Raw genomic sequence first — 12,333 nt, 5'->3', positions numbered from 1 at the left:
TGCTGTTACTACTGCTGCTGTTACATTGTTGTTTACACTGCTGCTGTTGTTGTTACTACAAACAGAGCCTGCTGTTGTTACCACTACTGCTGCACTGCTTGTTACTACTGCTGCTGCTGCTGTTACTACTGCTGTTGTTGTTGTTACTACTGCTGCTGCTGGTTGCTGTTGTTGTTACTGCTGCTGCTGCTGGTACTGCTGTTGTTGTTACTACTGCTGCTGCTGGTGCTGCTGTTGTTGTTACTACTGCTGCTGCTGGTGCTGCTGTTGTTGTTACTACTGCTGTTACTACTGCTGCTGCTGTTGCTGCTGTTGTTACTACTGCTGCTGCTGCTGTTGTTACCACTGCTGCTGCTGCTGTTGTTACTACTGCTGCTGCTGGTGCTGCTGTTGTTGTTACTACTGCTGCTGCTGGTGCTGCTGTTGTTGTTACTGCTGCTGCTGCTGTTGTTACTACTGCTGCTGCTGTTGTTGCTACTGTTACTACTGCTGCTGCTGTTGTTACTACTGCTGCTGCTGCTGTTGTTGTTACTACTGCTGCTGCTGCTGTTGTTGTTACTACTGCTGCTACTGCTGCTGTTGTTACTACTGCTGCTGCTGTTGTTGTTACTACTGCTGCTGCCTGCTTGTTGTTACTACTGCTGCTGTTGTTACATCCTGTTGCTGCTGCTGCTGTTGTTACATCCTGTTACTACTGCTGCTGCTGTTACCACTGCTGCTGTTACTCTGCGCTGCTGCTGCTGCTGCTGTTACATCTGCTGCTGCTGTTGTTGTTACTCCGCTGTTGCTGCTGCTGTTGCTGCTACTACTGCTGCTGCTGCTGCTCACTGCTGCTGCTGCTGTTACTACTGCTGCTGTTGTTGTTACACTACTGCTGCTGCTGCTGTTGCACTGCTGTTGTTGCTGTTACTACTGCTGCTGTTACTACTGCTGCTGCTGTTACTACTGCTGCTGTTACTACTGCTGCTGCTGCTACTACTGCTGCTGCTGCTGTTACTACTGCTGCTGCTGCTGCTACTACTGCTGCTGCTGCTACTACTGCTGCTGCTGCTGCTACTGCTGTTACCACTGCTGCCGCTGTTGCCGCTGTTGTTACCGCTGCTGCTGCTGTTACCACTGCTGCTGCTGCTGCTACCACTGCTGCTGTTGCTGCTACCACTGCTGCTGCTGCTGCTGTTACTACTGTTGCTGCTGCTACCGCTGCTGCTGTTGCTGTTGTTACTACTGCTGCTGCTGTTGTTGTTACTGCAGCTGCTGTTGTTACTGCAGCTGCTGCTGTTACCACTGCTGCTGTTACCACTGCTGCTGTTACTACTGCTGCTGTTACTACTGCTGCTGTTACTACTGCTGCCGCCGCTGTTGTTACTACTGCTGCTGCTGGTGCTGCTGTTGTTGTTACTACTGCTGCTGCTGGTGCTGCTGTTGTTGTTACTACTGCTGCTGCTGTTGTTACTACTGCTGCTGTTGTTACTACTGCTGCTGTTGTTACTACTGCTGCTGCTGTTGTTACTACTGCTGCTGCTGTTGTTGTTACTACTGCTGCTGCTGTTGTTGTTACTACTGCTGCTGCTGTTGTTGTTACTACTGCTGCTGCTGTTGTTGTTACTACTGCTGCTGCTGTTGTTGTTACTACTGCTGCTGCTGCTGTTGTTGTTACTACTGCTGCTGCTGTTGTTGTTACTACTGCTGCTGCTGGTGCTGCTGTTGTTGTTACTACTGCTGCTGGTGCTGCTGTTGTTGTTACTACTGCTGCTGCTGCTGGTGCTGCTGTTGTTGTTACTACTGCTGCTGCTGGTGCTGCTGTTGTTGTTACTACTGCTGCTGCTGGTGTTACTACTGCTGCTGTTACAAGCTGCTGCTGTTCTGGCTGTTACTGCAGCTGCTGCTGCAGCTGCTGTTGTTGTTGTTACTGCTACTGCTGTTGTTGTTACTACTGCTGCTGCTGTTGTTGTTACTACTGCTGCTGCTGCTACTGTTGTTGTTACTACTGCTGCTGCTGTTGTTACTACTGCTGCTGCTGTTGTTACTACTGCTGCTGCTGTTGTTACTACTGCTGCTGTTGTTACTACTGCTGCTGTTGTTACTACTGCTGCTGTTGTTGTTGTTGATACTGTTACCACTGCTGCTGTTGTTACTACTGCTGCTGTTGTTACTACTGCTGCTGTTGTTACACTGCTGCTGTTGTTACTACTGCTGCTGCTGTTGCTGTTACACTGCTGCTGCTGTTGTTACTTTAAACTGCTGTTACCACTGCTGCTGCTGCTGTTGTTTATGCTACTGCTGAAGCTGCTGTCCAAGTTACATGCTGCTGCTGCTGTTGTTACTACTGCTGCTGCTGCTGTTGTTACTACTGCTGCTGCTGTTACTACTGCTGCTGTTGTTACTACTGCTGCTGCTGCTGTTGTTACTACTGCTGCTGCTGCTGTTGTTACTACTGCTGCTGCTGCTGTTGTTACTACTGCTGCTGCTGTTGTTGTTACTACTGCTGCTGCTGCTGTTGTTGTTACTACTGCTGCTGCTGCTGTTGTTGTTACTACTGCTGCTGCTGCTGTTGTTGTTACTACTGCTGCTACTGCTGCTGCTGTTGTTGTTACTGCTGCTGCTGCTGTTGTTGTTACATCCGTTGCTGCTGCTGCTGTTGTTACATCCGCTGCTGCTGCTGCTGTTGTTACATCCGCTGCTGCTGCTGCTGTTGTTACATCCGCTGCTGCTGCTGCTGTTGTTACATCCGCTGCTGCTGCTGCTGTTGTTACATCCGCTGCTGCTGCTGCTGTTGTTACATCCGCTGCTGCTGCTGTTGTTACATCCGCTTCTGCTGCTGTTGTTACATCCGCTTCTGCTGCTGTTGTTACATCCGCTTCTGCTGCTGTTGTTAAATCCCCTTCTGCTGCTGTTACATCTGCTGCTGTTGTTACTACTGCTGCTGCTACTGCTGCTGCTGCTGTTGTTGTTGTTGTTGTTACTACCGCTGCTGCTGTTGTTGTTGTTGTTACTACCGCTGCTGCTGCCGCCGTTGTTACTACCGCTGCTGCTGCCGCCGTTGTTACTACCGCTGCTGCTGCCGCCGTTGTTACTACCGCTGCTGCTGCCGCCGTTGTTACTACCGCTGCTGCTGCCGCCGTTGTTACTACCGCTGCTGCTGCCGCCGTTGTTACTACCGCTGCTGCTGCCGCCGTTGTTACTACCGCTGCTGCTGTTGCTGTTACTACCGCTGCTGCTGCCGCCGTTGTTACTACCGCTGCTGCTGCCGCCGTTGTTACTACCGCTGCTGCTGCCGCCGTTGTTACTACCGCTGCTGCTGCCGCCGTTGTTACTACCGGGTCATTGTCCATTTGGAAGACCCATTTGTGACCAAGCTTTAACTGATGTCTTGAAATGTTGCCACAATATAGTCACAATTGTCCTACTTCATGATGCCATCTATTTTGTGAAGTGCACAAGTCCCTCCTGCAGCAGTTGCAAACCGTAGTCTGGCTTTTCTATGGCGGTTTTGGAGCAGTGGCTTCTTCCTTGCTGAGCGGCCTTTCAGGTTATGTCGATATAGGACTCGTTTTACTGTGGATAAAAGATACTTTTGTACCCGTTTCCTCCAGCATCTTCACAAGATTCTTTGCTGTTCTGGGATTGATTTGCACTTTTCGCACCAAAGTACATTCGTCTTTAGGAGACAGAACGTGTCTCCTTCCTGAGCGGTATGACGGCTGCATGGTCCCATGGTGTTTATACTTGCGTACTATTGTTTGTACAGATGAACGTGGTACCTTCAGGTGTTTGGAAATTGCTCCCAGGGATAAACCAGACTTGTGGAGGTCTGATTTCTTTAGATTTACCCATGATATCAAGCAAAGAGGCAATGAGTTTGAATGTAGGCCTTGAAATACATCCACAAGTACACCTCCAATTGACTCAAATTATGTCAATTAGCAGAAGCTTCTAGTTAATCAGAAGCTTCTAAAGCCATGACATAATTTTCTGGAATTTTCCAAGCTGTTTAACGAATTGTACAAACCCCACCCACCCGCACGCGAAGACCATGTCCAAGAAGACCATGAAAGTCAAAGCCTCTGAACCATTGTTGGGGTTCAGAGTCAGACAGCACACACAAACAAATCAATAAAACCAATGGCTAGAACAAAGAGGCTGAGAGGAGCAGCATCTCACTTGACTTTCAAAAACAAGCAGAGCCATCAAACAAAAGAGCCTCTGTTGCTGCTGCTGCTACTACGGTACTACTACTGCTGTTGCTACTGCTGATGCTACTACTACTGCTGCTGCTGCTGTTGTTGTCACTATGTTACTACTGCTGCTGCTGTTACTACTGCTGCTGCTGCTGTTACTACTGCTGCTGCTGCTGTTACTACTGCTGCTGCTGTTGCTGTTGTTACTACTGCTGCTGCTGTTGCTGTTGTTACTACTGCTGCTGCTGTTACTACTGCTGCTGCTGTTACTACTGCTGCTGCTGCTCCTACTGCTGCTGCTGCTCCTACTACTGCTGCTGCTGCTACTGCTGTTGCTGCTGCTGCTGTTACTACTGCTGCTACTGCTGTTACTACTGCTGCTTCTGCTGTTACTGCTGTTACTACTGCTGCTTCTGCTGTTACTACTGCTGCTGCTGCTGTTACTACTGCTGCTGTTACTGCTGCTGCTGTTACTGCTGCTGCTGTTACTACTGCTGCTGTTACTACTGCTGCTGTTACTGCTGCTGCTGTTACTGCTGCTGCTGTTACTGCTGCTGCTGCTGTTGCTGCTGCTGCTGTTGCTGCTACTACTACTACTACTGCTGCTGCTGTTACTGTTACTGCTGCTGCTGCTGTTACTACTGCTGTTACTACTGCTGCTGTTACTACTGCTGCTGCTGCTGTTACTACTGCTGCTGCTGCTGTTACTACTGCTGCTGCTGCTGTTACTACTGCTGCTGTTACTGCTGCTGCTGCTGCTGGTTACTACTGCTGCTGTTACTACTGCTGCTGCTGCTGTTACTACTGCTGCTGTTACTGCTGCTGTTACTACTGCTGCTGCTGCTGTTACTACTACTGCTGCTGTTACTGCTACTACTGCTGCTGCTACTACTGCTGCTGCTACTACTGCTGCTGCTGCTGTTACTACTGCTGCTGTTACTACTGCTGCTGCTGCTGTTACTACTGCTGCTGCTACTACTGCTGCTGCTGCTACTACTGCTGCTGCTGCTGTTACTACTGCTGCTGCTGCTACTACTGCTGCTGCTGCTGCTGTTACCGCTGCTGCCGCTGCTGCTGCTGTTGCCGCTGTTGTTACCGCTGCTGCTGCTGTTACCACTGCTGCTGCTGCTGCTACCACTGCTGCTGTTGTTACTACTACTGCTGCTGCTGCTGTTACTACTGTTGCTGCTGCTACCGCTGCTGCTGTTGCTGTTGTTACTACTGCTGCTGCTGTTGTTGTTACTGCAGCTGCTGTTGTTACTGCAGCTGCTGTTGTTACCACTGCTGCTGTTACCACTGCTGCTGTTACCACTGCTGCTGTTACCACTGCTGCTGTTACCACTGCTGCTGTTACTACTGCTGCTGTTACTACTGCTGCCGCCGCTGTTGTTACTACTGCTGCTGCTGGTGCTGCTGTTGTTGTTACTACTGCTGCTGCTGGTGCTGCTGTTGTTGTTACTACTGCTGCTGCTGGTGCTGCTGTTGTTGTTACTACTGCTGCTGCTGGTGCTGCTGTTGTTGTTACTACTGCTGCTGCTGTTGTTACTACTGCTGCTGCTGTTGTTACTACTGCTGCTGCTGTTGTTACTACTGCTGCTGCTGCTGTTGTTGTTACTACTGCTGCTGCTGTTGCTGCTGTTGTTACTACTGCTGCTGTTGTTGCTACTACTACTGCTGTTGCTGCTACTACTACTACTGCTGCTGCTGCTGTTACTACTGCTGCTGCTGTTACTACTGCTGTTACTACTGCTGCTGTTACTACTGCTGCTGCTGCTGTTACTACTGCTGCTGCTGCTGTTACTACTGCTGCTGCTGCTGTTACTACTGCTGCTGTTACTTGTTGCTGCTGCTGCTGCTGTTACTACTGCTGCTGTTACTACTGCTGCTGCTGCTGTTACTACTGCTGCTGTTACTGCTGCTGTTACTACTGCTGCTGCTGCTGTTACTACTACTGCTGCTGTTACTGCTACTACTGCTGCTGCTACTACTGCTGCTGCTACTACTGCTGCTGCTGCTGTTACTACTGCTGCTGTTGCTGTTACTACTGCTGCTGCTGCTGTTACTACTGCTGCTGTTGCTGTTACTACTGCTGCTGTTACTACTGCTGCTGCTGCTACTACTGCTGCTGCTGCTGTTACTACTGCTGCTGCTGCTGCTACTACTGCTGCTGCTGCTGCTACTACTGCTGCTGCTGCTACTACTGCTGCTGCTGCTGCTACTGCTGTTACCACTGCTGCCGCTGCTGCTGCTGTTGCCGCTGTTGTTACCGCTGCTGCTGCTGTTACCACTGCTGCTGCTGCTGCTACCACTGCTGCTGTTGTTACTACTGCTGCTGCTGCTGCTGTTGCTGTTGCTGCTGCTGTTGTTGTTACTGCAGCTGCTGTTGTTACTGCAGCTGCTGTTGTTACTGCAGCTGCTGCTGTTACCACTGCTGCTGTTACCACTGCTGCTGTTACCACTGCTGCTGTTACTACTGCTGCTGTTACTACTGCTGCTGTTACTACTGCTGCCGCCGCTGTTGATACTACTGCTGCTGCTGGTGCTGCTGTTGTTGTTACTACTGCTGCTGCTGGTGCTGCTGTTGTTGTTACTACTGCTGCTGCTGGTGCTGCTGTTGTTGTTACTACTGCTGCTGCTGGTGCTGCTGTTGTTGTTACTACTGCTGCTGCTGGTGCTGCTGTTGTTGTTACTACTGCTGCTGCTGGTGCTGCTGTTGTTGTTACTACTGCTGCTGCTGGTGCTGCTGTTGTTGTTACTACTGCTGCTGCTGGTGCTGCTGTTGTTGTTACTACTGCTGCTGCTGGTGCTGCTGTTGTTGTTACTACTGCTGCTGCTGCTGTTGTTGTTACTACTGCTGCTGCTGGTGCTGCTGCTGTTGTTACTACTGCTGCTGCTGTTGTTACTACTGCTGCTGCTGTTGTTACTACTGCTGCTGCTGTTGTTACTACTGCTGCTGTTGTTGTTACTACTGCTGCTGCTGTTGTTGTTACTACTGCTGCTGCTGTTGTTGTTACTACTGCTGCTGCTGTTGTTGTTACTACTGCTGCTGCTGTTGTTGTTACTACTGCTGCTGCTGTTGTTGTTACTACTGCTGCTGCTGGTGCTGTTACTACTGCTGCTGCTGGTGCTGCTGTTGTTGTTACTACTGCTGCTGGTGCTGCTGTTGTTGTTACTACTGCTGCTGCTGCTGGTGCTGCTGTTGTTGTTACTACTGCTGCTGCTGGTGCTGCTGTTGTTGTTACTACTGCTGCTGCTGGTGTTACTACTGCTGCTGTTACTGCAGCTGCTGCTGTTACTGCAGCTGCTGCTGTTACTGCAGCTGCTGTTGTTACTGCAGCTGCTGTTGTTGTTGTTACTACTGCTGCTGTTGTTGTTACTACTGCTGCTGTTGTTGTTACTACTGCTGTTACTGCAGCTGCTGCAGCTGCTGCTGTTACTGCAGCTGCTGCTGTTACTGCAGCTGCTGCTGTTACTGCTGCTGCTGCTGTTACCACTGCTGCTGCTGCTGTTACTTCTGCTGCTGTTACTACTGCTGCTGTTACTACTGCTGCTGTTACTACTGCCTCGGTTGTTACTACTGCCTCGGTTGTTACTACTGCCTCGGTTGTTACTACTGCCTCGGTTGTTACTACTGCCTCGGTTGTTACTACTGCTGCCGCCGCTGCTGTTACCACTGCTGCTGCTGTTACCACTGCTGCTGCTGCTGTTACTTCTGCTGCTGTTACTACTGCTGCTGTTACTACTGCTGCTGTTACTACTGCCTCGGTTGTTACTACTGCCTCGGTTGTTACTACTGCCTCGGTTGTTACTACTGCCTCGGTTGTTACTACTGCCTCGGTTGTTACTACTGCTGCCGCCGCTGTTGTTACTACTGCTGCCGCCGCTGTTGTTACTACTGCTGCTGCTGGTGCTGCTGTTGTTGTTACTACTGCTGCTGCTGGTGCTGCTGTTGTTGTTACTACTGCTGCTGCTGGTGCTGCTGTTGTTGTTACTACTGCTGCTGCTGGTGCTGCTGTTGTTGTTACTACTGCTGCTGCTGGTGCTGCTGTTGTTGTTACTACTTCTGCTGCTGGTGCTGCTGTTGTTGTTACTACTGCTGCTGCTGGTGCTGCTGTTGTTGTTACTACTGCTGCTGCTGCTGTTGTTGTTACTACTGCTGCTGCTACTACTGCTGCTGCTACTACTGCTGCTGTTGTTACTACTGCTGCTGCTACTACTGCTGCTGTTGTTGTTACTACTGCTGCTGTTGTTGTTACTACTGCTGCTGCTGTTGTTGTTACTACTGCTGCTGCTACTACTGCTGCTGCTACTACTGCTGCTGTTGTTACTACTGCTGCTGCTACTACTGCTGCTGTTGTTGTTACTACTGCTGCTGTTGTTGTTACTACTGCTGCTGCTGTTGTTACTACTGCTGCTGTTGTTACTACTGCTGCTGTTGTTACTACTGTTGTTGTTGTTACTACTGCTGCTGTTGTTGTTGTTACTACTGCTGCTGTTGTTACTACTGCTGCTGCTGTTGTTACTACTGCTGCTGTTGTTACTACTGCTGCTGTTGTTACTACTGCTGCTGCTGCTGCTGTTACTACTGCTGCTGCTGTTGTTACTACTGCTGTTACTACTACTGCTGCTGCTGTTGTTACTACTGCTGTTACTACTACTGCTGCTGCTGTTGTTACTACTGCTGCTGTTGTTACTACTGCTGCTGCTGCTGTTGTTACTACTGCTGCTACTGCTGCTGCTGTTGTTGTTGTTACTGCTGCTGCTGTTGTTGTTACTGCTGCTGTTACATCCGTTGCTGCTGCTGCTGTTGTTACATCCGCTGCTGCTGCTGCTGTTGTTGCATCCGCTGCTGCTGCTGCTGTTGTTACATCCGCTGCTGCTGCTGCTGTTGTTACATCCGCTGCTGCTGCTGCTGTTGTTACATCCGCTGCTGCTGCTGCTGTTGTTACATCCGCTTCTGCTGCTGCTGTTGTTACATCCGCTTCTGCTGCTGTTGTTAAATCCCCTTCTGCTGCTGTTACATCTGCTGCTGTTGTTACTACTGCTGCTGCTACTACTGCTGCTGCTGCTGTTGTTGTTGTTACTACCGCTGCTGCTGCCGCCGTTGTTACTACCGCTGCTGCTGCCGCCGTTGTTACTACCGCTGCTACCGCTGCTGCTGCTGCTGCTACGGCTGCTGCTGCGACTGCTGCTGCTGCTACGACTGCTGCTGCTACGACCGCTGCTGCTACGACCGCTGCTGCTACGACCGCTGCTGCTACGACCGCTGCTACGACTGCTGCTGCTACGGCTGCTGCTGCTACGACCGCTGCTGCTACGACCGCTGCTGCTGCTACGACCGCTGCTGCTGCTACGACCGCTGCTGACGCCGCTGCTGACGCCGCTGCTGTTACCGCCGCTGCTGTTACCGCCGCTGCTGTTACCGCCGCTGCTGCTGTTACCGCTGCTGCTGCTACCGCTGCTGCTGCTGCTGCTACCGCTGCTGCTACGACTGCTGCTGCTGCCGCTACTGCTGCTGCTGCCGCTGCTGCTGCTGCTGCCGCTGCTGCTGCTGCCGCTGCTGCCGCTGCTGCTGCTGCCGCTGCTGCTGCTGCTACCGCTGCTGCTGCTACGACTGCCGCTGCTGCTACGACTGCCGCTGCTGCTACGACTGCCGCTGCTGCTACGACTGCCGCTGCTGCGACTGCTGCTACGGCTGCTACGACTGCTGCTACGGCTGCTGCTACGGCTGCTACGGCTGCTGCTACGGCTGCTACGGCTACGGCTGCTGCTGCTACTGCTGCTGCTACGACTGCTGCTGCTACGACCGCCGCTGCTGCTACGACCGCTGCTGCTGCTATGCTACCGCTGCTGCTGCTACCGCTGCTGCTGCTACCGCTGCTGCTGCTACCGCTGCTGCTGCTACGACCGCTGCTGCTGCTACGACCGCTGCTGCTGCTGGCTGCTGTTACCGCTGCTGCTGCTGGCTGCTGTGACCGCTGCTGCTGACGCCGCTGCTGTTACCGCTGCTGACGCCGCTGCTGTTACCGCTGCTGACGCCGCTGCTGTTACCGCTGCTGACGCCGTTGCTGTTACCGCTGCTGCTACGACTGCCGCTGCTGCTGCTACAACTGCTGCTGCTACGTCTGCCGCTGCTGCTGCTGGCTGCCGCTGCTGTTACCGCTGCTGCTACGACTGCCGCTGCTACGACTGCTGCTGCTACGTCTGCCGCTGCTACGACTGCCGCTGCTGCTGCTGGCTGCTGTTACCGCTGCTGCTGCTGGCTGCTGTTACCGCTGCTGCTGCTGGCTGCTGTTACCGCTGCTGCGTCTGGCTGCTGTTACCGCTGCTGCGTCTGGCTGCTGTTACCGCTGCTGCGTCTGGCTGCTGTTACCGCTGCTGCGTCTGGCTGCTGCTACGGCTGCTGCTGCTACGACTGCTGCTGCTACGACTGCTGCTGCTACGACTGCTGCTGCTACGACGGCTGCTGTTACGACGGCTGCTGCCGCTGTTACGACGGCTGCTGCCGCTGTTACGACGGCTGCTGCCGCTGTTACGACGGCTGCTGCCGCTGTTACGACGGCTGCTGCCGCTGTTGCTGCTGTTACCGCTGCTGCTACGACTGCTGCTGCTGCTACGACTGCTGCTGCTGCTACGTCTGCTGCTGCTACGACTGCTGCTGCTGCTACGACTGCTGCTGCTGCTACGACTGCTGCTGCTGCTACGACTGCTGCTGCTGCTGCTGTTGTTACGACTGCTGCTGCTGTTGCTGCTGTTACCGCTGCTGCTGCTGCTACGACTGCTGCCGCTGCCGCTACGGCTGCTGCCGCTGCCGTTACGACTGCCGCTGCCGCTGCCGTTACGACTGCCGCTGCTGCTGCTGCTGCTACGTCTGCCGCTGCTGCTGCTGGCTGCCGCTGCTGTTACCGCTGCTGCTACGACTGCCGCTGCTACGACTGTTGCTGCTGCTGTCTGCCACGCTGCTGCTGACTGCCGCTGCTGCTGCTGGCTGCTGTTACCGCTGCTGCTGCTGGCTGCTGTTACCGCTGCTGCGTCTGGCTGCTGTTACCGCTGCTGCGTCTGGCTGCTGTTACCGCTGCTGCGTCTGGCTGCTGTTACCGCTGCTGCGTCTGGCTGCTGCTACGGCTGCTGCTGCTACGACTGCTGCTGCTACGACTGCTGCTGCTACGACTGCTGCTGCTACGACGGCTGCTGTTACGACGGCTGCTGCCGCTGTTACGACGGCTGCTGCCGCTGTTACGACGGCTGCTGCCGCTGTTGCTGCTGTTACCGCTGCTGCTACGACTGCTGCTGCTGCTACGACTGCTGCTGCTGCTACGACTGCTGCTGCTGCTACGACTGCTGCTGCTACGACTGCTGCTGCTGCTACGACTGCTGCTGCTGCTACGACTGCTGCTGCTGCTGCTGTTGTTACGACTGCTGCTGCTGTTGCTGCTGTTACCGCTGCTGCTGCTGCTACGACTGCTGCCGCTGCCGCTACGGCTGCTGCCGCTGCCGTTACGACTGCCGCTGCCGCTGCCGTTACGACTGCCGCTGCTGCTGCTGCTGCTACGTCTGCTGCTACGACTGCTGCTGCTGTTGCTACGACTGCTGCTGCTGCTGTTGCTACGACTGCTGCTGCTGCTGTTGCTACGACTGCTGCTGCTGCTGTTGCTACGACTGCTGCTGCTGCTGTTGCACGACTGCTGCTGCTGCTGTTGCTACGACTGCTGCTGCTGCTGCTGTTGCTACGACTGCTGCTGCTGCTGTTGCTACGACTGCTGCTGCTGCTGTTGCTATGACTGCTGCTGCTGCTGTTGCTACGACTGCTGCTACGGCTGCTGCTGCTGCTGCTGCTACGGCTGCTGCTACGGCTGCTGCTACGGCTGCTGTTGCTACGACTGCTGCTGCTGCTACTGCTGCGGCTACGGCTGCTGCTGCTACAACTGCTGCTGTTACGGCTGCTGCTGCTACAACTGCTGCTGCTGCTGTTACGACTGCTGCTGCTACTACTGTTACTACTGCTTCTGTTGCTATGCAGCATCTCACTTGACTTTCAAAAACAAGCAGAGCCATCAAGCAAAAGAGCCTCTGTTACTGCTGCTGCTGCTAGTAAAACATACAACACTCCACTTAGTGCTGCTGTGTTCACACACCCCCCACCACAAATACTACA

At 53.3% G+C, this 12,333-nt stretch overlaps 1 protein-coding gene and 1 pseudogene across 2 annotated transcripts in view; both read right to left on the bottom strand.

The window, feature by feature from the left end:
• LOC115125930 (ubiquitin carboxyl-terminal hydrolase CYLD-like) overlaps nucleotides 1-12,333 on the bottom strand; it is a 41,493-nt gene that overhangs the window by 17,336 nt on the left and 11,824 nt on the right. The window lies entirely within an intron of this gene.
• Nucleotides 4,127-12,201, bottom strand: LOC135565350 (serine-rich adhesin for platelets-like; annotated as a pseudogene).

Source organism: Oncorhynchus nerka, linkage group LG27, assembly GCF_034236695.1.
Source record: "Oncorhynchus nerka isolate Pitt River linkage group LG27, Oner_Uvic_2.0, whole genome shotgun sequence".
Taxonomy (NCBI): Eukaryota; Metazoa; Chordata; class Actinopteri; order Salmoniformes; family Salmonidae; genus Oncorhynchus; species Oncorhynchus nerka.
The sequence above is the reverse complement of the archived record's forward strand: the minus strand, read 5'-3'. Positions and strand labels throughout refer to the sequence as shown.